This window comes from Thrips palmi, unplaced genomic scaffold (assembly GCF_012932325.1).
Source record: "Thrips palmi isolate BJ-2018 unplaced genomic scaffold, TpBJ-2018v1 HiC_scaffold_17, whole genome shotgun sequence".
Classification (NCBI taxonomy): Eukaryota; Metazoa; Arthropoda; class Insecta; order Thysanoptera; family Thripidae; genus Thrips; species Thrips palmi.
This window is the reverse complement of record NW_023144626.1, coordinates 693,033-720,251: the sequence shown is the minus strand read 5'-3', so window position 1 is coordinate 720,251 and position 27,219 is coordinate 693,033. Positions and strand designations below refer to the sequence as shown.

General features: G+C 57.7%; 1 protein-coding gene across 1 annotated transcript in view; it reads left to right on the top strand.

Moving 5' to 3' along the window:
• The window catches only part of LOC117643928 (connectin), a 251,786-nt gene that overhangs the window by 177,946 nt on the left and 46,621 nt on the right, over nt 1-27,219 (top strand). The gene's annotated exons all lie outside the window — the stretch shown is intronic.

Sequence of the window (27,219 nt, the reverse complement as noted above, 5' to 3'; positions counted from 1 at the left end):
CCCGCCGCGCGTGACTGTACAGTTGGCGGGGCGGCGCCGCGGGGCGTGTGTTGTACGCGTGTACGGAGCTTACAATGCCGCCGCCTTGCTTTTGTCGTCGCGGAGGCGGTTTCCGCCCGGCGCGCTGACAGGCGGGGGCGCCACGGGCGTGGGAGCGTGACGAGCTCAAGCCAGACAGTCAGTAATTAATAGCGTTTCGGCTGTTGTTGTCCTCGCGCTCCGCGAGTGCATTGCACTGGTGTTCTTACTCTGTGTGTGTCAGAGAGAGAGAGACAGAGAGAGGAGAGAGAGAGAGAGAGAGAGAGAGAGAGAGAGAGAGAGAGAGAGAGAGAGAGAAGAGAGGAGGAGAGGAGAAGAGAGAGAGAGGAGAGAGAGGAGAGAGAGAGAGAGAGAGAGAGGAGAGAGAAGAGAGAGAGAGAGAGAGAGAGAGAGAGAGAGGGAGGGAGAGAGCGAAAATGTGCCATGCACGCCAATTTTCCATAGACCTTCCGTGACGCAACTGGAAACAGTTTTCTATCCATCGTGGTGGAATATATAGGTGACAAAAAATGTAACGCAGTCTAGGCGATGCTCAAAACTGTGCTTAAAATTGTTTCCAGGTGGTTATAAAACTTTTCACGTACTACTTGGCTCTGAAACAAGGATCGAAAGTTCTCACTTTTGCAGTTTGACATTGACACCTCACTCCACTCCTCATGGGAGCGTGGCCTGGACGTTAAAGGACCCTCAAGTTATCGATCGCGCTGGCACACTGGCTGCGTTCCAGTGCCCTTGGCAGTGCTGCGCCGCGCCGCGATTGCAGACGCACTGCATTCAGTATGTACGTTCTGTATCGCAGTGTGACGTTGACGCACTCAGGCCGACCTCGAGCTGGCGTGCATCACGCTGGGGGCGCCAGGACGGGGCGCCACAAACTGGGGCACGCCACTGACGGATCACTTTTTCGTGAACTCTGACGTCGGACGAGCGCTTTTAACAATGTCCTGCAATTGTAGTATAGATTTTTACAAAAAAAATCAACCTTTCAGGTAGCAGGAAATTACGACAAATACGTGTCTAATGTGATGTGTTAGGTAAAAACGACTTGTGTATGACATAATCGTGGATTAGATTTTCATCACTCTAAAATTGTGATAATTTTATTACAAATTATTGGTATTTTAACCGAAGCTTATTGCAATGGGCGTGACAACGATGTCATGCTGGTGTGCATGTGAGTCTTAAACGGAAAATCAGCCTTAAAATAATTGTCATCAAAATGACAACATACATTTTCACAGTGTACCCAGAGGCTCGCTCTTATGAACAGATTTGTCACGTCGATGTCCCTCAGGTGGATTCGCCCGTCGCGTTCCTCCTGCCTGGTGGGTGCAATGCGAGAAACACGAGACGCTATTGTACACTCTGTCCGATCCACTGGCAGACTCAAAGCCTTCCGATAAATCAAGCCATTATGTGCGCCAAACTTGTTTCGGATGAGTCTGGACGCGTTCGCGTGCAGCCAGCACGCCGCACTTGTTCGAGCGGAGACGAGCAGAACAGAGACGTCCTCCGGGATTAGACGCCGTCGGAGGGGAGAGGGGTGGGGGAGGGGGTGGGGGAGGGGGTGGGGAGGGGGTGGGGGCGGCAGGGGTGGGCGGATATAAATTAAGCGTGTCATAGGGAAGAAACCAATCCGTTATTTATTGACAACGCGTTTAATATACTCTTCCGCGGCGCGGGTCTGGGGTTGCTCGGCGGAAGGGGTGGGGGAGGGGAGGCGGGGTGGGCACGCGCCGGCAGACGACACGCCCTGCGAATAATGAGCAAAGCAGTTATCCGCAGCACACGACGCTTTCGCCTTATTTCAGTTTCGGCTTTCTTTTTCGGCTTTCGCATGCATATTTTGTGGGGCGGGGGCGGGCCGCCGTTTCCACCGTCGGTGGACTCTTTTTGAGAGCGCGCGCGCTTTGAGCATTGATTCCGGCGCGCGTCGCGGCTAACTGCATTACACGATAGCGCTTTCACGTCTCGTTACACGCGGCCCGGCCCGGCCATGCCCGGCCATGCCGGCCTCGGCTCCCGGAGGGGCTGACGAGCGACGAGGGCGGCCGTTTGGGGGAGAAGGAGGAATGGCGGCGGTCCGCGCGCCGCCGTCCTCGTCGTCCTCCCCGTCCGTCGTCATCGCCGTCCTGTCAGCGTCCTCGCCGTCCTCGTCGCCGTCCTCGTCAGCGTCCTCACCGTCCTCGCCGTCCTCGTCGTCATCGCCGTCATCGGCGTCATCGTCAACATCGGCGTCATCGCCAACATCGCCGTCCTCGTCGTCATCGTAGTCCTCGTCGTCATCGTCGTCACCGCCGTCCTCGTCACAGTCATCGTCGCCGTTATCGTCGTCGTCATAGTGGTCCACGCCATCATCGCCGTCCTTGTCATCGCTACGACCGGCCTTGCTGCTGGCTGCAGCCGCCGTCTCACTCGCACTCGTGGGGCGGCCCGTAGGGGTGCGAGAGAGACAGAGCGCCGCAGCAGCGTGCAGCTTCCACGGCGCGGCATTGCACCGACCCTCATTCCGACAAGTCGGCAAGACAGCCGTCCTCCACGGCACTGCGAAACGCGGGTCGCGGAGCGCGGAGCGACGCAGAGCGGCCTGGCTTTGTCTGAGGCAACCCTTTTGGATGCCGCGTCCCTGTGGTCCCTGTCCCGTCCCCGGGGCGGCTTCTCTTGTTCGTCTTGACGAGTCGATGACGCTGTCGCCGGCGGCGCTCGGCGTCCTGCAGCACGGCCTTGGTCGTCTGTACAGTGGCGCACATCCGCAGCGGACTGATTCCGAGGGTCGTTTTCGTCGCTCTGTCCCTCTCGCACTCATGAGGCGTCCCTTGAGGGTGAGAGAGAGAGAGAGAGAGAGAGAGAGAGAGAGAGAGAGAGAGAGAGAGAGAGAGAGCGACGAAAACGTCCGCCTGCTATGCTATGCTGGGCCGCACAGCAACACAGGGCGGCCAACCAAGCGGCTCCGTTTCAAATCCGCCGCTCCGCGCTCCGCTAATCGTCCTGCCGTTTCAGCCGAAGGATCGTTTCGTCGCTCTGTCTCTCTCGCACCGTCTTGGGACGGCCCATGAGTGCGAGAGAGACAGAGCGACGGAACGACCGTTCGGAATCGGGCAGCAGGCCGTTCATTTTGAGAACAGCCGGCAGGCCTCGGTCTAGTTGCCTGGTGCCCTGTTCCGCGGGGGTTGCTGCAGCAGCGTCTGCCCCGGCCTGCCGGTCTGCCCGCCCCGCGCGGAAACAATTGTTCTTGTCAGGTTGGCAGCGCCGGCACACTGCCGGCAGCGCGCTCCGGTCACGAGCCATCAACTGACCGCGCCAAGGGGGAGCTCTGCGCCCTGCAGACTGATTCCGAGAGTCGTCGCTCTGTCTCTCTCGCACCTCCACGGGACGCCCCACGAGTGCGAGAGAGACAGAGCGACGACTCTCGGAATCGGTCTGCAGGGGGAAATGAGGTGATTGGAGCGTGCCGCGTGCGTGGCGGTCGTCATGGGATGCAGCTTTGCCGCTGAACCGCCGGCTGTGTAGCAAAGTGTTTCTCGGTCGACTTGATTCACCGTTTTTGCGACACGGGTGCGTGCTGAAACGAACAATCAAAATCGATCTCAAGAGCCGGCCGCATCGCAAAAACGTACCCTCCCCCTCCCCACTTACACACACCAGCGCCGCTGAATAAAAATTGCGTAAAAAGAAGGTTTACCCCGACCGTGGTGTGTCTCTTTGCCGCGTTTCTAATATTTTGCATCATTTATTGAGCCGGCGGCCATAAAACCGCGCTGGCTGTAATGCGTCCAGGTGCACGCCCCTGGACCGCGGCGGTCCCCGCGCGCGGTCTGCACTGGCGGTATCGGAAAGCGTTGTATTAAGCAGTATGTCGTGTACTCGGCCCCGCACAGTGGGCCAGAAGACCGGTGGAGGCGGCCAAAACTCCAGACGCGTTTTGAGCTCCAGAGTCGCTAAGCAGGTCTCGAACCGAACGTGTGACCCCACCAATGGATTCCTCGTTCGGAGAGCAGTCCATTGGTGGGGTCACGCGTTCGGTTCGAGTCTCATTTAGCGACTCTGGAGCTCAAAACGGGTCGTGAGTTTTGTCCGCCTCCACCGGTCTTCTGGCCCACTGTGCCCCGGCTCGGCTCGGCTCTGGCGCGGCGCTTTGCCTCTGTATCGGTCTGGCTCGCTCGACTCGACTCGGGGGACGCCCATCCCCGGCCCGCCTTCCACCCTTCCTGCCCTTTGCCGGCACGTGTCTTTTATTTCCTTATGCATTGTGCATCTCTTACTTCCTCCCTCGCTGTCCCGACGCGCGGCCCGCGCGGCCCGCGTCGCTGGAGCACGGCGATCGCCCTTTATAGTTTGTGGCTCGGCACACGCACGCTCACACACTCGTAGACTCTCTGCTCTCTCTCTCTCTCTCTCTCTCTCTCTCCTCTCTCTGCTCTCTTTCCCCTCTCTCTCTCTCTCTCTCTTTCTCTCTCTCTCTCTCTCTCTCTCTCTCCTCCCTCTCTCCCTCTCTCCCCTCCTCTCCCCTCTCTCCTCCCTCTCTCTCTCCCTCTCCTCTCTCTCTCTCCCCTCTCTCTCTCTCTCTCTCTCTCTCTTTCCCCCCCCCTCTCTCTCTCTTCTCTCTCTTCCCCCCTCTCTTCTTCTCCTCTCTTCTCCCCTTCTTCCTCTTTCTCTCTCTCTTTTCTCTCTCTCTTTCTCTCTCTCTCTCTCTCTCCTCCTCCTCCTCTCTCTCTCCTCTCTTCTCTCTCTCTCCTCTCTCTCTCTCTCTCTCTCCTCTCTCTCTCTCTCTCTCCCCCCCTGAACAGTGATCATCCTCTCCGCCTTATTTCTGCGAGCAATTTTTTGGGGGCACAGCGTTAAGAAATGTTCCCTGTGACTTGCCACGGTAGTTTGGCAAAGCCACTACTCGCCTTGTGCCCTCAACCCCTGGAGGCCCCGAAGGCAGCGCTACTTGTTGTCTCAATGGGCTGGAAGAGGACAAAAGAGGAACTCGCGCTGCATAGGCCGCCGCAAAAACACATTGTTTTTGCAGAGACTTTTTCTCCTTGCCCGACTTGGCTTGAAAAGAGCCCTGGAAAATCGATGTGCACCGCCACATCATAACCAGCCAGCAGTTCGCGAGGTTTTAATTTAAACACCAACTTCATCATTTTATTCTTTTGCGTGCTCTGTTCTTCTTTCCTGGCAGTCTTCTTCTTCTTCTTCTCCCCCGAAGGCTGACCGAGGAAAACTTCTTTCTTTTTTTATATTTTTCTTCTTTTTCCTCTCGCCACGTCGGGCAGTAGCCGCAACTTGTTGTAGATGGGGCCGGGCCACTGATCCTCCGCGGTGCAGATCGAAGTAAGCCTTCCCGGCAAGTCCGGTCAGCCCGTGGGCAGCCCTCGTATCGGCCGCACTTCAGCGCCCCACCCCGCTTGACCGCGGTTGGCTGGCTGGCTGGCTGGCTGGCAGCCCTGTGGCAACCCTTGGACCGGTCCCAAGGTGGAAGTAAATGTTTATTATTATATTGGCGAGGACGTGGCGGCCTTCGCCTTCGGCCTTCGCGCCGCCGCCCCGCAGACTGATTCCGAGAGTCGTTTTCGTCGCTCTGCCTCTCTCGCGCCTATACGGGGCACCCCATGAGTGCGGGAGGGACAGAGCTACGACTTTCGGAATCAGTCTGCTGCTGGACCAGCCCCCCCGCTGGCTGGCGGCCTGTCTGTCCCGCCCTCCGCGCCCTCCTGGCCGCCGGCCTCGACCGAGGCCTCGACTGCCCGTCCGCCGCCGCGCCCCTTGCGCCCCGCGTCGTGACACCGCTGCTCTTTTTATCCCTCCATGAAGCAGTAATAAACTGGCTGGCGCTGTTACTGGCGGGGCGGGACGACGGGGCGAAGCGAAGCGGGCGACGCGGGAGCTTTCTGGCCGGATGGTCCCCGCCGGTCCCCGCGAGTCCCCGCGAGTCCCCGCGACGCGTCTCGTCATCTCCGAGGGCCCCCACGTGTCTGCAAAGCAACCCCCGACGCACACTCACACGCCCGGAAAGAGAGTGGGCGCGAGAGAGAATAAAAAAGAGAGGGAGGAGAGAGAGAGAGAGCAAGAGAGCAAGAGGGAGAAAGAGGGAGCGAGAGAAAGGGAGAGAGGGAGTGAGAGAGAAAGAGAGAGCAAAAGAGAAAGCAAGAGAGAGCAAAAGAGAGAGAGAGCGAGAGAGAGAGAGAGAGAGAGAGAGAGAGAGAGAGAGAGAGAGAGAGAGAGAGAGAGAGAGAGAGAGAGAGAGAGAGAGAGAGAGAGAGAGACGGAAGGGAAGAAGGAAAAAAGGGCGAAAAGTGCGGCGCGTTGCCCAGGCGTTGCCCAGGCGTTGCCCAGGCGTTGCCTGTCTGCCTGCCGTCGGGGGAAGTACGTGGTATCTGCCCCGGAATGGCGGCCTGGCGGGGGAAGGCGCGGCGCCCCGGCAGTGCCTGGCAGGCTAGCGAGCTAGCGGTATGCTCCTTTTGTTGGGGTGTTTGGTGGGAGGTGCTCCGGCTGTTTGAAAAGCCCGACAGTCGAGAGTGGCGCGCGCAGACACACATTGTTAAATAAATAAGGGGGTGGGGGGAATTTGGGGAAGAATGTGAGACAATTTTGCCGGCGTTATACTGTCGTTCTTAACTTTGGAAATCAGGTCAGGTGACCGGTCGAGCATGTCGGCGCCCGGAGACAAGAAATAAAATAAAAGTGAACGGCGTGCTGAAACTTTTGCAGCTGGAACTCTCTGGTTTTAAAGGGCCTCGCAAGTCATGCCGTCCGCAGCGGGATATCGAAATCGGTTCGGTTGTTTCCTCGCTTCTTTTTGTGCCGGAGACCGCATGCGTGTTCTCAAAGCCAGGCCGTACTGCGCGCGTATTCGGGAAATGTCTTTATTTCTAAGCGAGCTGCTTGCGACTACTACAACCGTTTACGACCGTTTGTCCCGGTGCCCTCTGCGGACTGATTCCGAGAGTCGTTTCATTCGCTCTGTCTCTCTCGCACTCATGGGCGTCCGGTCCAGGAGCGAGAGAGACAGAGCGAAGAAAGCGACTCGGAGGGCACAACCAGAGTCGTTTTCGTCGGTCTGTCTCTCTCGCCCTCATGGGGCGTCCCATAAGGGTGCGAGGGAGACAGAGCGACGAAAGCGACTCTCGGAATCAGCCTGCCCTCTGGTTCTGCCCCCGTCTTGACGGTGTCCTCCGGCAGAGCCTTTTATGTGATCGAGGCGCTGCGACGCCGTGCCTTGGCCGTGCCGGCGCCCCGTCCCGACGCAGCCCTGCACAAACAGTCGATACTGGAGCCAGGGAATTTGCGCGCCAAAAGGCTTGCAAACAGAACGCCTGACTGCGCGACGCGGCGCGACGCGTCACGGGGTCCCTGGATAAAGCGACTCCCACACTGTAACGCTGCAGGGCGAGCGGAGCGGCGCGAAGAGAGCAAAGATTGCCTCCTTGACTCTGAATTCCGGCGTAACGACTGCGGGTCAGGCCGGAGATCGACTGGGAGGGAAGCCCTTTTTGTCTCTCTCTCGCTCTCGCCCTGCGAGCCGTCCTCTTAGCCACTCGCGTTGAAAGGGAGGGCCGTGGCCGTGGCGGCACCGAGGGGCCAACCGGTGAACATCGCGTTAGAGCGGGAGTCGCTCAGGCCCTCTCTGCAGACTGATTCCGAGAGTCGTCGCTCTGTCTCTCTCGCACTCACGGGGCCTCCCCTACCGGTGCGACCAGAGCGACGAGGCCCGCCGCTTGCCCACCTTTGCAGCTTTGCAGCCCTTCGGCTGTACCTTTGTGTGACCGGGGCGTCGGGGGACCCGGAGGGCCGTCGAGCCGCCTCACGCACAAGAAGGCACATCGGACGGAGGGCGGCCCGCGGCGGACTCAGCAGCCGGGATTGTGTATGAGAGGGGTCATGTGCAAGGGCAGGGGAAAAAAGGGTGAAAAAAAGGACCTTGTCCCTTTTGCCCACGGCACACCTAATTCTATGCCGCACTGTCAAATCCTGTTGACGGTTTGCGTCGGTTTGCGCACAGTCTTCAAAAACACGGGGGAAAACGAACTTCATTCAATGCGCTGGGGAAAAAATAAAAAATGTTCCGCGGTTCGGTAAAGCCAGTCGCAACGGCCTCGAAAACAATAGGGGAGTGATGTCCTGCCTGTTTGGACAGAATGGGTCAATCTGGAGGGACGTAACAGCGGTGCGTGTGGCCGCGGACGGACGGCCGGGCTGTCCCATATCACTGACTCCGCGGTCGGTGCGCTGACGTGCGGGCAAGGGCTGGAGGGTTGGCCGGCCGGCCAGGGCCGGGGCCTGCAGACTGCTTCCGAGTCGGTTTCGTCGCTCTGTCTCTCTCGCACTCATGGGGCGTCCTGTGTAGGTGCGAGAGAGACAGAACGGCTCTCGGAACGGCTCTCGGAGCCATCGCGGTGCTGGCCCAGGGGCGGCCGGACCGTCGCACAGTGGGCCAGAAGACCGGTGGAGGCGGCCAAAATCTCAGACGTGTTTTGAGCCACACATCTCTAAACAGGACTCGAACTGAACGTGTGACCCCACCAATAGACTCCTCGTCCGGAGAGCAATCCATTGGTGGGGTCACACGTTCGGTTCGAGTCCCATTTAGCGACTCTGGACCTCACAACGCGTCTAGAGTCTTGGCCGCCTCCACCGGTCTTCTGGCCCACTGTGCGTCGTATCTGCGGCGCTTGGCAACCCTTCTGAGTTGATTTGTGGGGGGCGGTGCGCGCTGCCCAACACCACCATTTAAGCTCAATGGGCGGCCCGGCGGCGGCCCGCCAGAAAGATGGAGGTGAACTTCACGAGGTCAGGAGCCCGGAATGGTCATTCTTTTGCGACCAGCGCGGCGACTTGGCCGGTGGAGATTGCAGCGCCGAGGCGGACTTTGTTCATGTCGGTGCACGCCGCGCCCTCGGCATCCACTGCAGCCCGACTCCGAGAGTCGTTTTCGTCGCTCTGTCTCGCTCGAACCTACACGGGGCGCCCCATGAGTGCGAGAGAGACAGAGCGAGGAAAACGACGCTCGGAATCAGTCGGCTGCGGCCTGAAACCTGAAAGGCGGTGCACGCTGCGAGAGCTCTGGAGGTACTCGAGTGGGACTCGAATCCACCGCTACCAACGGACCGCTCTCCGAACGAGGAACCCATAGGTACCGCCACCATGCGCTTGATACGAGTGCCATTCTTTGACGCCTCTGATGAAATCACGGAGTGTCCGTCGAGAGGTCTTCGTCGTCCCCACCTCCTCGTCGGCGGAGGACTGCACACCGATTCCGAAAGTCGTCTTCGTCGCACTGTCTCTCTCCCACCCACGGGGCGTTCCGCATGGGTGCGAGAGAGACAGAGCGACGAGAGCGACTCTCAGTCTGCTGTGCGCTCCGCGGGCTCCGCGGCCGGCGATTCGGCCACACAATGGACAGCCTCACTTCATTCCCGTTTGATTCATTCCACTGCGGCAATGTTTTCTCGCGAGCCCCTCGGGGTGCCGCGGCCCCTGCCGCCCCCTGCCCCCCATTTATCCCCCTTCCCCTCCCCTCACCCTCTCCCCCTTCCCCCTCCACCCCTCCCCTCCCCCTCCCCCGCCCCCTCGGCCATCGACTGGCGCCGAAAGGAAACGCGGCCACAAGTTGTTGGCGGCCAGCAAAGCGAAAGGGAACGCGCCAACTTCGACATGATGTATGCTTTGTTGTGGTCCTCGCACCTTTTCGGGCGACTGCAGGCTGATTCCGCGTCAGTCGTTCTCGTCGCTCTGTCTCTCTCGCACCTTCACGCGAAGCCCCGTGAGTGCGAGAGAGACAGAGCGACGGAAACGACTCAGTCTACTGTGTGCCGCGAACGCGCGCGCGGGGAGGAAATATATTTCCGTCGCGATGCTCTAACGTAGTTTTTTCTTCTTCCTTTTTCCAGGTGAGTCTTTGTTGCCGCGGGGTTGACCATCATGTTGATGGATGGCGTTCCGGTAAGTCGCGCCGCGGCGTCGGCGATCAGGGAAGTCGGAAGCGTTCCGGGCGTTCCGTCCCGGCGTTACGGAGTCCAGTTCCGTCGTTCCGTTTGAGCGTTCCGTTCGGGGCGTTCCGACTCGGGGCGTTCCGACTCGAGGCGTTCCGTTCCGGGCGTTCTGTGTCAAGGCGTTCCGTTCTAGGGCGTTCGAACCCGGGGCGTTCAGACCCGGGGCGTTCCGACCCGGGGCGTTCTGACCCGGGGCGTTCCGACCCGGGGCGTTCTGACCCGGGGCGTTCCGACGGGGGGCGTTCCGACCCGGGGCGTTCCGACCCGGGGCGTTCTGACCCGGGGCGTTCCGACGGGGGGCGTTCCGACCCCCGGGGCGTTCCGACCCGGGTGTCCCTCTCCAGCGTTCCGTTCCGCGCGGCTGGCTCGCTTTTCCGAGAAACGTGTCGACGCGCGTCGCGAGGCATGCCCACCGTGGCCTCCACTAAATGGGCCGCGGACACGCACTGTCTGTGTCACCCGCGATCGGGTTTCGGTTGGATGACCTCTTCTTCCACCCGCCGGCATAATCTTGGTGAACTAATTGAATAAAACATGCAATGTAGTAATTTTTTCGAAGGAACAAAAAAATCTTTAAAAAATGATGGAAAGTTTTGAAGGGAACTCGGGGGTGCACCTAAAATATTCCAAAGTGCTGGCGGTGCACCTAAAATGTTCCTAAGTGCCACCGCCCCGCTCCGCCCCGCCCCCTGTTACCCTGTCCGTCTCGTGGCGCGGCCGCGCCGGGACAGGGCCGATGCCTATCACCACTTTCCCGCTTGTTTCTGAAACACGATGGCGATCTGGGCGTCGTCATCAGTGCGCTCTCATTCCTACCAGCGCTCTGTCTCTCTCGCTCCCCTGCGGACTGCCCCGTGAGTGCGAGAGAGACAGAGCGACGCGCTGCGGCCGAGCAGTGCGTGTGTGCTCTAACGACACCCCTCCGTGGCGGTGGCGGCGCCGCGGCGCCCAGCAGGACGGCGAGCTTAATGACCATCACGTCGGACTTCAGCATGACGTCGCCGGGGAGCGGCTCGGCTAGGCTCGGCTCGGCTCGGCCCTCACGTGTGTCCCGGCTGCGCCGCACGGCTCCGGCGGCTCGGCTCGTCTGAGTATATATTCTTGTAGGTCTGCGGGCTGATCCCGAACACTGCTTTCGCCGCTGTCTCTCTCGCACCCCCACGGGGCGCCCCGTGAGTGCGAGAGAGACGGAGCAGGGTGAACCGGGCGTGTCTCAGGGCCGCCCGGACCGCCAGGACCCCGCGCTCTTAATGAGGGTCCCGTGCGCCGCAGACTGATTCCGAGGGTCGTTTTCGTCGCTCTGTCTCCCTCGCGCTCAAAGGGCGTCCCCTGTAGGTGCGGGAGCGACAGAGCGACGAAAACGACTCTCGGAATCAGTCTGCTGGGCGCTACCCCCGGAGGCACGGCCGGGCAGCACGGCCGCGTGGCCGCATCGGCCGAGGGCGCCGCGGTGCGTCCGCCCGAAAAAACGGATTGCTCGAGATTTATCGCGGAGTCCGCAAAATTCTGGAGCGAAGCGAGGGGAGACAACGTCACTGCTGAGTCGCCGGCCGGGCCGCCTAGGCCGACGCGGGGCGTCGACGGAATTAAACGAAGCAGCAGGCGGATTCCGCGAAAGTCATTTTCGTCGCTCTGTCTCTCTCGCTCCAATGCGCGACGCCCCGTGAGTGCGAGAGAGACAGAGCGACGAACGCGACTCTCGGAATCAGTCTGCAGCTTTCGGCCAGGTGCGAACTGGCTACGAGTTGCGGACTGGATCCGAACGGACCTCTGTCTCCCTCACACCCTCACGGCACGCCCTAATGAGTGCGAGAGAGACGGGTGCCGACTGCTTTTTCGAAACCGCAGCCTCATGCCGCATGCACGCGCGGCTAGCCAGCCCCATGTCGGGCTGCGGTACTGCGGTCCACTCGCGTCGGCGTTGGCGAGTTGGCGCGCCGCGGCTTTGGTCGCGACCGGTGACGGACGCCGCGGCCGGACTCCGAAAAGTACTTCTCTCTCTCTCCCTCTCTCTCTCTCTCTCTCTCTCTCTCTCTCTCTCTCTCTCTCTCTCTCTCTCTCTCTCTCTATCTCTCGCGACGTGCCCTGCGGGTGCGAGAGAGACAGCCGAAGAAACTCCGCGGAATCGCTCTGCTTGCACCCCCGGGCCAAGACTGTTATTGTCCTAATAATCACTTACTCGCAATGCGATATCGACAGGCAGCCGGGCAAGGGAGGCAAGTGGAGGGGAGGCCAGCGATAATCGTCGCAGCGAACGCTGCATGGCTTGAGCTTGTCAAGGGGCCGGGCTGCGCCGCGCTGTGGGGGGACACCTGCTGGGCCAGTGATTCTCTTCTCTCCCCTCCGCTCCCTCGGCTCGCAATATACCATACGGACCTCGTTCGCGGTTTGCACTCTCGCCGAATTATCAGGTTAATTTATAACTGTCACTGTTGAGGCTGACGTCCCGTCCCGTCCCCCCCGCCGCCGCCGTCGTGATAAGGAAAGAGGGGGAGGGGGTGCAAATGGCGGCCAGGTGCACGCTCCACCTTTGCAGTGGGTCGCTGCTGCAGACTGATTCCGAGAGTCGTTTTCGTCACTCTGTCTCTCTCGCACTCATGGGGCATCCTTCATGGGTGCGAGAGAGACAGAGTGACGAAACTGACACTCGGCATCACTCTGCTGGCTGGGACGGTTTCTCCGCCGACGAGTTGTCAGCCGGAGACGGCGCCGGCAGATTCCGAAACGGCAGTCTTCTTCTTGCATCGCTCCGTCTCTTTTCCCTTTCACACCCTTACGGGACGCTCCACGAGTGCGAGAGAGACGGAGCGTTCAAACACCGCCCCGGAAGCATCTTGCAGGCGGCGACGGCCGGTCAAAAATAGCCTCGCGAAAGCGCCGGCCTCGGCCTCGACCCGTCAATCTCACGTGTTGCTCCCGAACGAGAGCGCCTCCAGTGTTATCTTTGTATGCCGCACGCGTGCGTGCGTGTGTGTGTGTGTGTGTGTGTGTGTCTTTGTGTGCGAAAGTGTAGGATTAATTAGAAATAGTGTTAATGAAGGTGAAGTCTGGCAGTCCGACCTGTCTGGTGCACTCGCTGTGCTGCTGGAGCGGCTTGGGCGAGGCGGCTCCCCAGTCACTTAGGTCCCCTCGCCCTTTATCCCCGGGCTGCTCGCCGGGCTGCTCGCCGGGCTGCTCGCCGGGCTGCCACCTCGGCCAGGGCCTCTTCCGGGAGCCCCCTAATTTAGTGCGGCATGGCGAAGGCGAAAGGGTTGGGGGAGGATAATCGGCTGGGAGAGGAGGAGGGGTATGCAGCGGGGGCGCCGAGGACGGCGTTTTACTAACTCTTTCTTTTCGATACTGGCCCTTTTTGCTCCTTCCTCCGGCGAGCCCGGCCCGGCCCGGCCCTGCCCAGGGCATCTCTTCCTCCAATGATGCAGCGACGAGATAGGCCGGCCTCGGGCTGGCGGCTCATAAAGCGGTGAAGCCAACGGAAAGCGGGAAATGGGGAAATGGGGCGAGGAAGGACTCAATTACACGGCCTCGGCGACGGGCACCGACATCGCGCCGACGGCGGCCTCGACGGCGACCTCGTCGACGGTGACCTCGTCGATGGTGACCGGCGACCCCGTCGACGGCGACCTCGTCGACGGCGACCTCGTCGACGGCGACCTCGACGGCGACCTCGTCGACGGCGACCTTGTCGACGGTGACCTCGTCGACGGCGAGCTTGTCGACGGCGACCTCGTCGACGGCGACCTCGTCGACGGCGACCTCGTCGACGGCGACCTCGTCGACGGCGACCTCGTCGACGGCGACCTGGTGGACGGTGACCTCGTCGACGGTGACCTCGTCGACGGTGACCTCGCTGACGGCGACCTCGCTGGCGGGCAGTGACCTCCGTCGACGGTGACCTCCATCGACGGCGACCTCCATCGACGGCGACCTCTGTCGATGGTCGACTTTTGTCGGCGGCAACCTCGATGGCGACCTCCGTCGACGGCGACCTCCGTTGACGGCGACCTCCGTCGACGGCGACCTCCATCGACGGCGACCTCCGTCGACGGTGACTCTCGTTGTCAGCGACGTCGTCAACCGCGACCTCGTCAACGGTGACCTTGATGACGTCGCTTATTTTCATCGTGGGTGGCTGAACAAGCATACTCCGCCGAGGACACACTAGACACAGACGAAGGTCAATGAGGACTGCTTCTCGGCGCCGTGCAGCAGCGCGGCGGCGCGGCGCTGGTAGTCTTGACCCGCTCGTTCCGCGCCGGCGCGTTATTTTACGACGCCGACATAAATGTACGTCCTGCAAATTTACGAGACGCGACCGGGTGGCGACGAGCGTGTCGCGCCGTGGGGCCGGCCGCACCGCGGCGTGTTCGCGACGGCGCACATCAAGTACGACACGAGGTCCGCGGGGAGGCGACGGCGCGGCCCGGGCGGTGCGTCGCTTTGGACTTTGGACGCGCTTGCCCCTTTACGGCCACCGCGCCCACCGCAGGGAGGCAGCGCGGTGCCGAAGCGCCATCATCCGGCCCTGGGATGAATGTCACGGAACCGTGACGAGAGCGCCAAGCACGCGTCTTGTTGTCTTGCGGGTTCGTTTTTGTTTTACGCGCGTACATGTGCACACATTGTTGGAGCGCGCCCCGATAAACTCGACCCAAACTCTTGGTGACGTGACGCCGCGGTCGCCAAAGAGGTTCAGCGAAAAAAAAAACAATCTGAAGCAGCGAAGTACTTTCTGCGTTGATTTTGGCGTGTACAGTACACTCTCAACTCCCAACGGACTCCGTTTATCCGTAACACAGACCTTAGATTGTAAGTAACAGTACGCGCACTGAACCCGTATAACATTAATATCCGTAAGTTTGGACGAAGATATCTTCATCTAACGGGTGAGATCATCCGTAACGGTTCTCTAAATGATTCCCGACAGGATTCCCAAGGATTCCCAGAATAATTCACGGCGGCACACGGGAATGTTTGATTGCCGCGTTTTTTCTTTCTCTTTCGTGGGATGTATTTCGGAGTGGTCCCGCTGTGTAGCGCTGTCAGCGAAATTAATGAATGAAAATTGTAGATTTTTTCCCCGTGGCTTTGCTACGGTAATCCAGCGAGGTCGGGAACGTTTTCCTTCTTTGTGAAATCTGTAGCGGAGAAGACGGCCGCCTTTGAGCGCTCCCTAATGGTGGCCGCGAGGACGCCTGTGATTCCGTCAGGACCGTCCACCGTCAGGACGCCTGGATTTGGTTTCTTCATTTTTACATCGTCCTCCTGAGACGTCCCCGCGGTGGTGGGTGAGCTCAAGGTGAGCCACTGCGAGCTTGACCCAGATTTTTTTAGGCATGAAAAAGCCTTACTTTTGATTTTTTTTTGTGTACGATTCAGGTGCTGGCTTTCCTTTGCACCGGCCCGGTCCGATTTGTAGTTTTTCCTGTTTACAGTTTGTCGTTGCCTGCCGATGTTTTCGCCGGCTCTTCCCTAGCCCGCAGCGGGCTTCCTGTTTCGGCATGGTGACAGGGCCCATTAGCAGTTCGCCGGCACTGATTCCAAACAGCGCTCTCGTCGCTCTGTCTCTGTCGCACGCACGGGTTGTCGTGGAGAGAGAGAGAGATAGAGAGAGAGAGAGAGAGAGAGAGAGAGAGAGAGAGAGAGAGAGAGAGAGAGAGAGAGAGAGAGAGAGGAGAGAGAGCCCTATCGCGCAGCGCAAAGCGATAACTTGGTAAAGAAGGAAAGAGGCCGCCTTTTTTGGCAGTGCACGCGGATGCAGTGCATAGTGGTGCGGAATCAGGAGTTGATTGATAGAATTACGCTCCCCGTGGGGTGCTGTGGGGAGTCTCGTGGAGTCTGAGCGACCCTCCACGCCAAGGTTCGGCAGCGTGGTGGCCGCCGCCGGGACTCGAACCCGAGCCCTCCTGGGAGGCGGCCCTTTCCCCTCCGCGCTTCTCCACTTACTGGTGTGGGTACTCTTTCGGGCGAGGGTCCTGCCTCGATCACGGCGTGCTGCTCCACTTTCGGAGTTTCGAGTCTCAAACGCATTTTTCGCGCTGCCCTGCCCTCCCGCGGTCCTGCGGTCGCTTGGTTCTCCGAGCTTGACCAGTGAGGCGACGAGTCCTCTCATTATCCAAAGAGGAGCGCGGTTCTAGGAATGTCAGCAAGCAGCTCTGTCCTGAGGAGGGGCCACCAACCTTTCTTCGATAGAACGAGTCAGAGGGGTTTTGCGCGCTTCACGGGATCGCGTACGTTCGGATCAATCCGGATCAATCGTTTCTAGCAACTGCCTCTCAATTATTGCTGCGTGCAAAAATTCGTAAATAATTGATTTGGAGGCTGAGAGTGATGTCTGCCGCAACGAGAATAAGGACCTAGGGTTCGATTTCCAAGGCGTGTGCTCCTCTTCCCTCGTCCGAGTCCGTCATCAGTCTTGGGCGAAACATTTCAATAGGGGCTACGTCTCGGTGGCTCAATGGACAGTTAGTGTTTGTCACCGTGAGATGGATCTGGGTTCGATTCCTGGGAGTTTGAATCTTTTCTTCATTTTACCGCTTGAACCTGGTACCATCTATGCAGCTTTCGGGAAGTGCTGAGTGGGTATGCGCGTGTAGGTCGCAAGGAGAATGATCTGGGTTCGATTCTACAGCAAATGAACACATTTATTCGTTAGTTTACCGCTGAGTGTGATGCCGTAATTGCAAGTGATAGCGGTTCACAGGGTCCGATTCTCGGGCGCTCGTAATTTTGTTTTTGTTTTTCGCTGGAGCTTGGTACCATTACTCTGAGTTCGGACCTGCAGCTGCGGAAGTGCGCTCGGTGGCCCAGTGGGCAGGCGTGTTAGTCACCAGGAGAAGGGTCTGTGTTCGATTCCCATTCCCCTGCACATTTTTCATCAGTTTACCGCTGAAATCTGGTACCATCAGTACAAGTTTGTGCGATTTGTGCAGTCTGTACAGTATTCACATAAATGACTACGTTTGTGGTAAGACTGCTCGATCTGCCCAAATTGTCACGAGACTTGCAAGGTCCGACCAAAGTCTAGCGACCAGGTGCATCTGAAATCCGACAAAAGGGTGGGACCAAGATTTCCAGTTTTGAATCGCAATCGGGCAACGTTGCCTCTATTTTCAAACCTTGTTTACGACGGGCTGCAGGATGTCGAAAGTCACCGAGGTGCCAAACTTTCGGTCCATATCTGGCAAGTTTGTGACAGTGCGCTTATCTCTAGCGATGCTGACTCAGGCGTCCACTGGGGCAGCGGCCAGCGGGGATTGCCACTGGACAAGCCTCTGCTGCCATAATCCTTGAATCTGATTTGAGCTGCGTTGAGTTATCCGGGGCGGAAGGGGGGGGGGGGCAGCACTCCTAACATCGAGCGCATAATCTACAACCCCTCTTTCTGTCTCTCTCTCTCCCCCTCTCTCCTGCTCAGTCCACCCAGCGTTTGATACTACGTACGTACTCGGGCCTGCCGACGTCAATCCTTGTCCACACACACATTCACAGAGCCCCAGACGTGCCGACACACACACACACACAGACGGGGTCACATTTTGCCACCGCCAGACAGAGGACCCTCGAGCAAAACCGTAATTGCTTCTATTCTCCGTTTTCGGGAGGCGTTTGTCCCGGCCAGCCAGTCTGCAGGCCGACTCCGAACAGCGGTTCCGTCGCTCTGTCTCTCTCGCACTCGCGGGGTGTCCCATGGGGGTGCGAGAGAGACAGCGCGACGGTGTTCGGGGCCAGCCCGCTGGCGACCCTCGTGGGCCCTTCACCCTTAGCGCCCTCATCACCCCGGCTCTCCTTTCGCTGTGGCATCGGTCGGCCTGCCTGCCCCGCCAGCGTGGGCATAATCCAGGAGGTGCAAAGGTAACAAGGTGACGGGGGTGTGCGACCGCCGCACAGTGGGCCGGAAGACCGGTGGAGGCGGCCAAAACTCTACACGCGTTTTGAGCTCCAGAGTCGCTAAATGGGACTCGAACCGAACGTGTGACCCCACCAACACTCTACAAACTGAAGTGTGTACTCAGTATGCATCTACAGATGCATACTTGCAAGTACACACCTACAGGTGCATACTTAGCTGAGTACACATCTACAGATGCATACTCAGCTGAGTACACATCTTTAGATGCATACTTGGAGAGGTTAGGTATGCATCTGTAGGTGTGTACTCAGCCAAGTATGCATCTGTAGATGTGTACTCAGCTGAGTATGCATCTTTAGATGTGTACTCAGCTAAGTATGCATCTGTAGCTGTGTACTTGCAAGTATGCATCTGTAGATGGATACTGAGTACACACTTCAGTTTGTAGAGCAGATTGCTCTCCGAACGGGGAATCCATTGATGGGGTCACACGCTCGGTTCGAGTCCTGTTTAGCGCCACTCTGTGCGTACATTCCTTTCGATGTTTGCTTACCACACATTGACTTTTGCAGCGTAGTTAGGGACGTTTGTCACTCAATTGGATCGAAACTCGTGATTGTAAAATTTAAGTCAAAGTTTTCTGGGCGTGATTTGGCGTGCTTATGGAAAGTGGCCGTCGACGCTCACGCCCGTCCTTCGCCGTGGTCCCTTCGGCTGCCTTCCAGTGCCCCGGAGTCCTCGCAGTGCTCACGCCATCCCGTCGCGTGCCGCCGTGGGCCCGGGTTCGAGCCCCAGCAGACTGATTCCGAGAGTCGCTTTCGTCGCTCCGTCTCTCTCGCACCCGTTCGGGACGGCCCATGAGTGCGAGAGAGACAGAGCGACGACTCTCGGGCCGATGCCTCCGGCCGATGCTAATCTTATCTGAATCGTAATGAATAAAGTGGCCCGATTCCCGGCGAGTGGCTGTTTGGAGAAATAAGTCTTAATTTGAGTCCGGCGAGCCGCGGGCGGCCTAGACGCAAATTAGGTAGATGTTTGGCACGCTGCGCCGCGCTGCGCCGCGAGGCGAGTTCGGGGAAGCGGCGCGCCACGCCTCGCCACAGTCAGGGCGCGTATCCAGTGTGGGGGCAAAGGACACTTGACTCCCATGGGCTGTGCGGTGCAAGCGTGGCAGTTACCGGGCCCGGACCGGCATAGGACCAGTTGCAGTGGCGGAGCCAGAGGCGGCCTATTGGGGGGGGGGGGGGAATCCCATTGCCCCTCCACTCCGCGCCTGACCAGTTGTCGTCTAGCCTTTCAAGTCAAGTCTAGATAGCCGTTTGAAAGGTAGGCAAAAAGGCTACACTTTGCCCCCGTAAAGTAGGCAATGACTGAATCCACCGCAGGCCGTGCCTCACACGGCAGTCACCTCCTCGCGCTGTCTCCGTTGCACTCACGGGAGAGAGGCAGCGCGACAGTGTGGCGGAATCGCTACGCCGATGCCACCTGATGCCGCGCGCGTCGCGACACCTGCAGCTGTCTGGTGCTGCACAGTGCGCCACCTGCGCACTTCAGACTGATTCCGAGAGTCGTTTTCGTCGCTCTGTCTCTCTCGCACCTGTACGGGACGCCCCATGAGTGCGAGGGAGACAGAGCGATGGAAACGACTCTCGGAATCAGTCTGCTCCTGCGCTTGTCGTAGCTGGAGCTGTTACCAAGGGGAAACAACTCCAGCCAAATTTATTGACCAAAATTCATCAAAGTTCACTGAAATTCATTAAAATTTATCGAAATTCGACTAAAATTCATAAGATTTGTACACCGAAATTCACAGTGATTTCCTCTTGGCTGTGACACACGCAGCGGGCGCCCCGCATGGGTGCGAGAGAGACAGCCCGCCGGGTCTTTCTGTTTGACTCCGGCGGTGTGGCTGCTTGCTGTGCTGTCTGTTTGGCCGAGCCGCGCCCCGTGTTCGTACTTAGCCTCTATTTGGAGCCCGTTTGGCGCGGCTCGCACAGTGGGCCAGAAGACCGGTGCGGGCGGCCAAAGCTCCAGACGCGTTTGGAGCTCCAGAGTCGGTAAACAGGGCTCGAACCGAACGTGTGACCCCACCAATGGATTCCTCATTCGGAGAGCGATCCATTGGTGGGGTCACACGTTCGATTCGAGTCCCATTTAGCGACTCTGGAGCTCAAAACGCGTCTAGTGTTTTGTCCGCCTCCGCCAGTCTTCTGGCCCACTGTGGCTCGGCGCGGCCTGGCGGCCCGAACCTATTTTGCTGCGTATTTGGTCGGCGGAACTCGCGGCGCACTTTGGCAAGGCAAACGCGACGAGGCAGAGCCTGGCAGGCACACTGTGGGGCAGGCACTCCGCAGCGCCAACACCAGAGAATTAGATATTCACGAGATTCACTGGAATAGCTGCTTCCTGCCTTGCCCTGTGCCTGCCCCACAGTGTGCCAGTGCCTTCTGCCTCTCCGGCTTGCCCTTGCCTTTTGCCTACCTTTTGCCAAGCCCTTGCCTGCCTTGCCTGGACCTGCAGCCACGGACATACCATCGGCGTCCTGCACACCGATTCCAAAAAAAAAAAGAGGCGTTCACAAGTCACTCTGCCGCTGTCGCACTGCTCCCATGGGTGCGAGAGAGACTGAGATGGCGATTCTTCGGAAAACCGCTGGGCAGTGTGGCGGTGCCCGGCGCTGCCCAGAAGGCGCCCGGCGCGTTGCGTGCAGGCAAATTAGCATACGCAAGTTGCATGTTGTCGTGCATGCCTTCGAGGAGAGAGAGAGAGAGAGAGAGAGAAGGAGAGAGAGAGAGAGAAGGAGAGAGAGAGAAGAGAGAGAGAGAGAGAGAGGGAGAGAGAGAGAGGAGAGAGAGAGAGAGAGAGAAGAGAGAGAGAAGGGAGAGAGAAGGAGAGAGAGAGAAGGAGAGAGAGAGAGAGGAGAGAGAGAGAGAGAGAGAGAGAGAGAGAGAGAGAGAGAGAGAGAGAGAGAGAGAGAGAGAGAGAGAGAGAGAGAAGGAGAGAGAGAGAGAGAGGGAGATCAGGCTCGAAGCATGCGTTCGGCACGCCACACGGTATCCCGCAACAAAAGCGTGCCACAAGTCCAGTGCCCTGCAGCCGGGCCGCTTGAGCCGCTGACCGAGGAACGGACGCAGCGCGCTACGCACCGACTTCTTCTTCTGGCAGTGAGCAGACTGATGCCGAGAGACGTTCTCGTCGCTCTGTCTCTCTCGCACTCATGGGGCGTTGCCCCACAGGTGCGAGAGAGACACGGCGACGGAAACGACTCTCGGCATCAGTCTGCTGGCTTGGCGCACGTAGTGGCGGCTGGGCTCCCCGCCGCCTTTTCATCTGAGCGTAATTGGAGTTTAAGTTAGTTAAAGCGGGCAGCGGGCCAGTCTGCTAGCAGAGCTCTGCACGCCCTGCGTTTTTGCCCGTCCGTCTTGCTGCCACGCTGCAGCTGAAATCTCCGGCCAGTGGACCGCCCGTCGCGGCCACCTAAAGTCGCACCCAGTCTCTCTAACACACACATTTGCACACAGATCCGACACCCACACATACACCAATCCCCAGGAAGCCCTAGGCTTGCCTTTTATTGCCGACGTAAAAGCAATTGCAGTGTGCGCACGTTGCCCGGCGTTGCCCGCTGCACGGTGCAGGGCGAAGCGGGGCGAGAAAGAGTGAGCAGTCCGACTTTTATCGTGAATGACAAATTGCATTTTACGGTCCGGCCGACACGCCCGACAAGGGCGCTGCTCCTGCTGCTGCCTGCAGGCCGCCCCTGCAGCCCGGCTTAAAATAACCCTAAAATCGCCGGCACTCTTTTTATTTTGAGCGCTTTTTTACTTTTTAGTTTTTACGGTGCATCGTCGCTGTGGCTTCGCGGAGCACGTTACGGTGTGCGGTCCGCGCGCGGGTCCCCAGGAGGGTCGCGGATTTTCTGTTCCTCTTTTTTAATTAAACCTGAAAAATGAGGCCGATAAATAACACGGCGGATTACAGTGCATGCCTCAAAGAAGATGCACTTCCCTCAGCGTCTTCGCTGCGCTTTTTATAAAGATTTTTTTTTTGCAAGTTTTTTTTGTGCTTTTTTTTCCCTAGCGTGTTTTGGCGGTAAGTCTGGTTTTTTTTCGTCATTAATTTCCCGGCGTGCGCGTTGAGACGAATGCAGAGGAGGCTTTGCTGTCCCTCGCGGGTTTGTTTTTTTGTTGCGCAGGCGATTTGTTTCTATCCGAAAGCCGCTCTGGCCGCTGGCCGCGGTGCGGGCGCTCGCTTTCATGTCCTCGCTGCACCGCGCCCTGCACTGCAAGGCTGCACACTCGCCGGACCGTATTCCGACACGCAATTATCGCACATGCGAGGACCAAACGGGGACACTTTCCGGTCGTTTGCAGCAAAAAAAAAAAAAAAACGGAGGAAAAAAATCATTTCCGACATTTTTAAAGGGGTGAGTTGGGGAAGAAAAGTACAGGATGAGAAAAGTGTCCAGCCTTCTGGTGCCCACTGCGCAGGCTAAATGTTCCTGTACAATTTTGTTCGTGGTGATGCCTGATTTTAAACCAGTGTGACATTCTGCGCGAAATCGTGCTCAAATTTCGATAAAACTATGCAATTTTACGCATAATTTTGTGCAAATTCCACGCATGCACAAAAACGCGTGCAAGTTATACACGTGAACAAATTCTACATAAACATTTAGTGTGCGGAGTTCTCGACATCTATTTGACACGGATTTCGCACACAACACAGATAAATTCCTGCAAAGAACTGCTCTTTGTAATACACACTTAAAACTCTACAAAGAACTGCTCTTTGTATTACAAAGAAAATGGCGGCTTCGCAGCCTGCGAAGGAAATCGTTTGTAATACGAACGATTTTCTTTGTAATACAAAGGAAAAATCCTTCGCAAGCTGCGAAGAAGTTCTTCGTAGTCTACGAAGAATTTTTCCTTTGTATTACAAAGAAAATCGTTCGTATTACAAACGATTTCCTTCGCAGGCTGCGAAGCCGCCATTTTCTTTGTAATACAAAGAGCAGTTCTTTGTAGAGTTTTAAGTGTGAACGTTTTATGCTTCGTTGAAACTGGCCGAGGTATGGCTCAAAGCCAGGTATCAGCTCAACGAGAGTGCATTCAGGCCTATCACACACTGCACTTTTCCTCCCTCACTTACCCCCTTAAAAAAAGATTGCAGCTTGGTGCGGAGCGGCATGTTACCTATGATACTCAACGGGCAAATATGCAAACTGACCTCACAGGGGACACGAGTTTAAAAAACCTGGAAAGTGTTTCGTTTGCAGTGGTGTAACGCGTGGGGCGGGGGCGGAACTGTTTTACACACGGTCGCGGTAGGTGCATTTACAGCAGCAGCAGTAGGCAAAGCGGGCGCATGCTAATGAGCCACACACACGCACACAAACACACACACTCGCACACACACAACTTTACACGTACGCACCTACACACCTACACACGTACACACGTACACTCACACACACACACACACACACACACACACACTCACTGTATCAGGACTGTATACTGCAAAGCGCGCTTCTTTGCGTTTTGCGGTAGACCCACCCCACAGTGGGCCAGAAGACCGGTCGGGGCGGCCATAACGCTAGACGCGTTTTGAGCTCCAGAGTCGCTAAACAGGACTCGAACCGAACGTGTGACCCCACCAATGGATTCCTCGTTCGGAGAGCAATCTATTGGTGGGGTCACACCTTCGATTCAAGTCCCATTTAGTGACTCTGGAGCTCAAAACGCGTTTAGAGTTTCAGCCGCCTTCACCGCGGTTCTCCCTGTGACGCAAAACGGCGCGCCGCTACAACCTTCGCTACGCTTTGCTCGGCCTGGCTACAGCAGCAGCGATGATCGGCAATCGCTTGGCTGCGGGAAGGTAGAAAGAAGGGGGAGGAGAAGGGGGGAGGGGAGGGGAGGGGAACGACCTGCCGCGGAGGGGAGGGGAAGGGGGAGGCACTGAGATAAAAGACGCGCGAAATGAGAATGGGGCGGTTCGGCCGATGATAGGAAAAGTTGGGGGTAAAGCCTCCGAAAATGGCGTGGCTCGGCCATCCCTCTGTCTCTTTCTCGCACCCCCACGGGGAGGCCCCGCGAGTGCGAGAGAGACAGCACTGTTCGGAGTCTCGGCCGGCAGGCAAAGCGTCGTGGGGGCCGGGCTAAGCGGGCAGAGGTGCGCCCGGTTAAACAAGCAGACTGCGGAAGTGAATCCGGAAGTAAACCCCTGGGAAGAAGTCGCCAAGGTGTCCCATGAGTCTCTCTCTCTCTCTCTCTCTCTCTCTCTCTCTCTCTCTCTCTCTCTCTCTCTCTCTCTCCCCACTTAGCGCCGCGCTCTCTTTTCTTCGCTTTTGGTCGCACGAAAGAGTGTCTCCCCTGCCGACGCTTCCATTCAAGATGAGGAGACTTCGGCGCGGCCCGGGGCGAGGCGCTCCACGGTGTCGACGACAAGGTGACCCGTCGCGCTATACCCCCCGCGCAAGGGACGCTATCAATGATATTGGGCAAAACGGGGGCGTGGCGTGGGGTATTGACGGCCTCGTATTCTATTCCATGGATAGTGCATGAGGCGAGTTTAACTAGGAGGCAAAGTCCGGGGAGGTGGGGACGTCGCAGCGCGTCGTAGCGCGTCGTTGCGGACATCGGCCGTCAGGCGATACCCCGTGAGAGCGGCGTGGAGTATTGATGAGCGTTCCGGCCCCTTCTGGCCGGTGGTGGCGACAGGCGTGGAAGGCTGCAACGAGGGGCGGGAATGCATTAAAAGCACGCCCGGCAACTGCACTGCAAAACTTTCACGTGGTTTTTGGTGCAGAAGATAAGTGCGGACCTTTCGTATGGTTGTCCATAGTCCACCGTACCGTAAGGATCGCATGTGAACTGCAACAAAAAAAAGCAAAAAGCCTGAGATTTAAAAATATCTTGGAACATAGCAGTGACGTCCATTAAAGACCAAAACATATCGCAGGAACTCTGAAGTGCGGCTTAACTTCAGGTAAAAGTGTCAGAGCTGGAAACAAATTTATCTTTGGAAATTCTACTGTCAGCTGGATTTGCATACGTGCTACATGGCTTGACTCTATACGGTGAAAACGGTTTCTGAAAATCACTTATGTCTTTACCATAGGCTTCCTGGGAAAACCAGAAACCGTTTTCACCGTGCATAAAATTCTGCATCTTCTTTCGTGCGAACGTATCGTGCGGAGCCACCTCTTCTATGGAACCTCCACGGGTTCTCCGAAAAGGGTTTCTCTCTCTCTCTCTCTCTCTCTCTCTCTCTCTCTCTCTCTCTCTCTCTCTCTCTCTCTCTCTCTCCCACTCCACCCTGCCGTGGTAGGCAACCCGCTCGTGTTCGGTGTCAGGCGTGCGGCCTACCCACTCCATGGCAGGGGCCCGGTCGGCGGTGCCGCTGTCACCGGTGGGGCCCCCGGGCCTCCGGGTCTCTAGGCCTCCAGGCCCCCGAGCCTCCGGGCCTCCGGGCCGCGGTGTGGTGGGGCGTCACCGTGCATTCCAGACAGGTGGCCCGGGAAGGGGGCAAAGATTGGACCCCGGGCAAGTTAGCGAGGCAGCGGAGACAGGAGAGGACAGATTAAGGGGAATTTGTGGGGCTGGAAGCAATTGGTGCTAGGCCGGGCAACGGGCTGACCGGGACCAACGGAGAGAGAGAGAGAGAGAGAGAGAGAGAAGAGAGAGAGAGAGAGAGAGAGAGAGAGAGAGACCGACGGGGACCTACCGGGACCGGCAGGGGAATTCAGAGACTTGGAAATGCGTCATTCGGGTTCGTGTTAGAGCGGGGACCGGGTGCTGCAAAATAATTCAGAATGCGTACCTGCACTCTAAAAATCTTTCAAACTATGTCAGGACCCACGCCGAAATTTTATTTTGAACGAACATAAGCTTACAAACTGATTCTGCGTGCAAAAAATTGGAAATCTTGTACCTGCACAAAATGCTCAAAATGCTCAAAATACTTCGTGCGGTTCCCACCGTGCTGTGCATCCAATAGGATATAATTTCATTTTCCATTGGTGCGCATGTGTTTTCGTCGCTCGCCAAAAAATGACAATAGATTCCGAACAGGAAACTGTTTGCTGCGACGGGCTAATCGTATTGTTGTCGTGACTCTGTAAAACACGGCCGGCGCTAGTTTGCAGTGGGGCCAGCCGGAGGGCCTCCAGTGCGCGCGTTCGCATTTTTTATTAAAGCCAAACAAAAACGGGGATCTGCGTGTCGCTATTGTCGTGGAGGCAATATCGGGGACAATGGGGGCTCTTCAAACTTTGTTTTTCTCGAAAAATAAAAAAATGGAACGTGTTGTTGTGGGAGGCGGCACCTCGTCGTCTGTCAGGAGAGCAGCAGGCACGCGACTAGCATGTTTTTAACGTTTCTTGAAATCATGAACAATCTTGTTTTTCAGTCGAAATTCATTAAAAGAACTCAAAATTGTAAAAATGTCTTCAAAAACCAGAATTCATTTCCTGGAATTCCTGGAAATTTGGCTGCAATTCATTGAAATTGATCAAAAATTCATATGAAATTCAAAAATTTGTACTTTGAAATTCAAAATTGATTCCCCTTGGCACTCATCGCTTGATTTTACCTGTTTGTTGTTTTTAACGCATCTGTTTCTGTTTGGTGTGTTGCAGGTGAGGCTCCGTTCGAATGCCGACGCACGCGTAGGCCGCAGAGGCAGTGAGTGCGGTGGCGGTGCACCGTGACAGGCTCACGCGTATTTCCAGCGCGCCGCGTTTCACGGCGTTTCACGGCGTTTCACGCGCCCACGCGCAGCTGTCGGGCAGCCGGCTGGAAGTATGAATCGGGGGGAAATTAAATCGGTTCGTAAATAGCCCCTCGTCCGCCCCCATACCGGGCCGCGGCCCCCTGCACACTGATTCCGAGAGTCGCGTTCGTCGCCCCGTCTCTCTCGCACCGACACGGGACGCGCCATGAGTGCGAGAGAGACGGATCGACGACTCTCGGAGTCAGTCTGCTGTGGGGCCCCCCTATCGGGGCCCCACGCGTGACGCGCGGCGCAGCCAAGGCGCAGCCAATAGCACGGTGAGCGCCTCGGATTAACTTCTCGCACTTCTTTGGGGATGGATATTCGGCGAGGAAAGTTTCCGGCTTCGGAAACATACTCGATTAAAAAGGCGCGCGCTTCGGAGGGCGCTTCGCGTTTCGCGCCGCTTTCGCCCCCGGCGGCCGATGATGATGATCCCCGCGGGACTCGACGGCGGAATTAGTAACTGGAGCAGTAATTAGTTTTGTTTCCTTCTTGTCGAGGGGATTAAAGCGGCCGAAGAAGGCGGGGCGTCGTTGGCCATTAGCAAGTAGCCGGTGTGTGCGACTGTCGCGC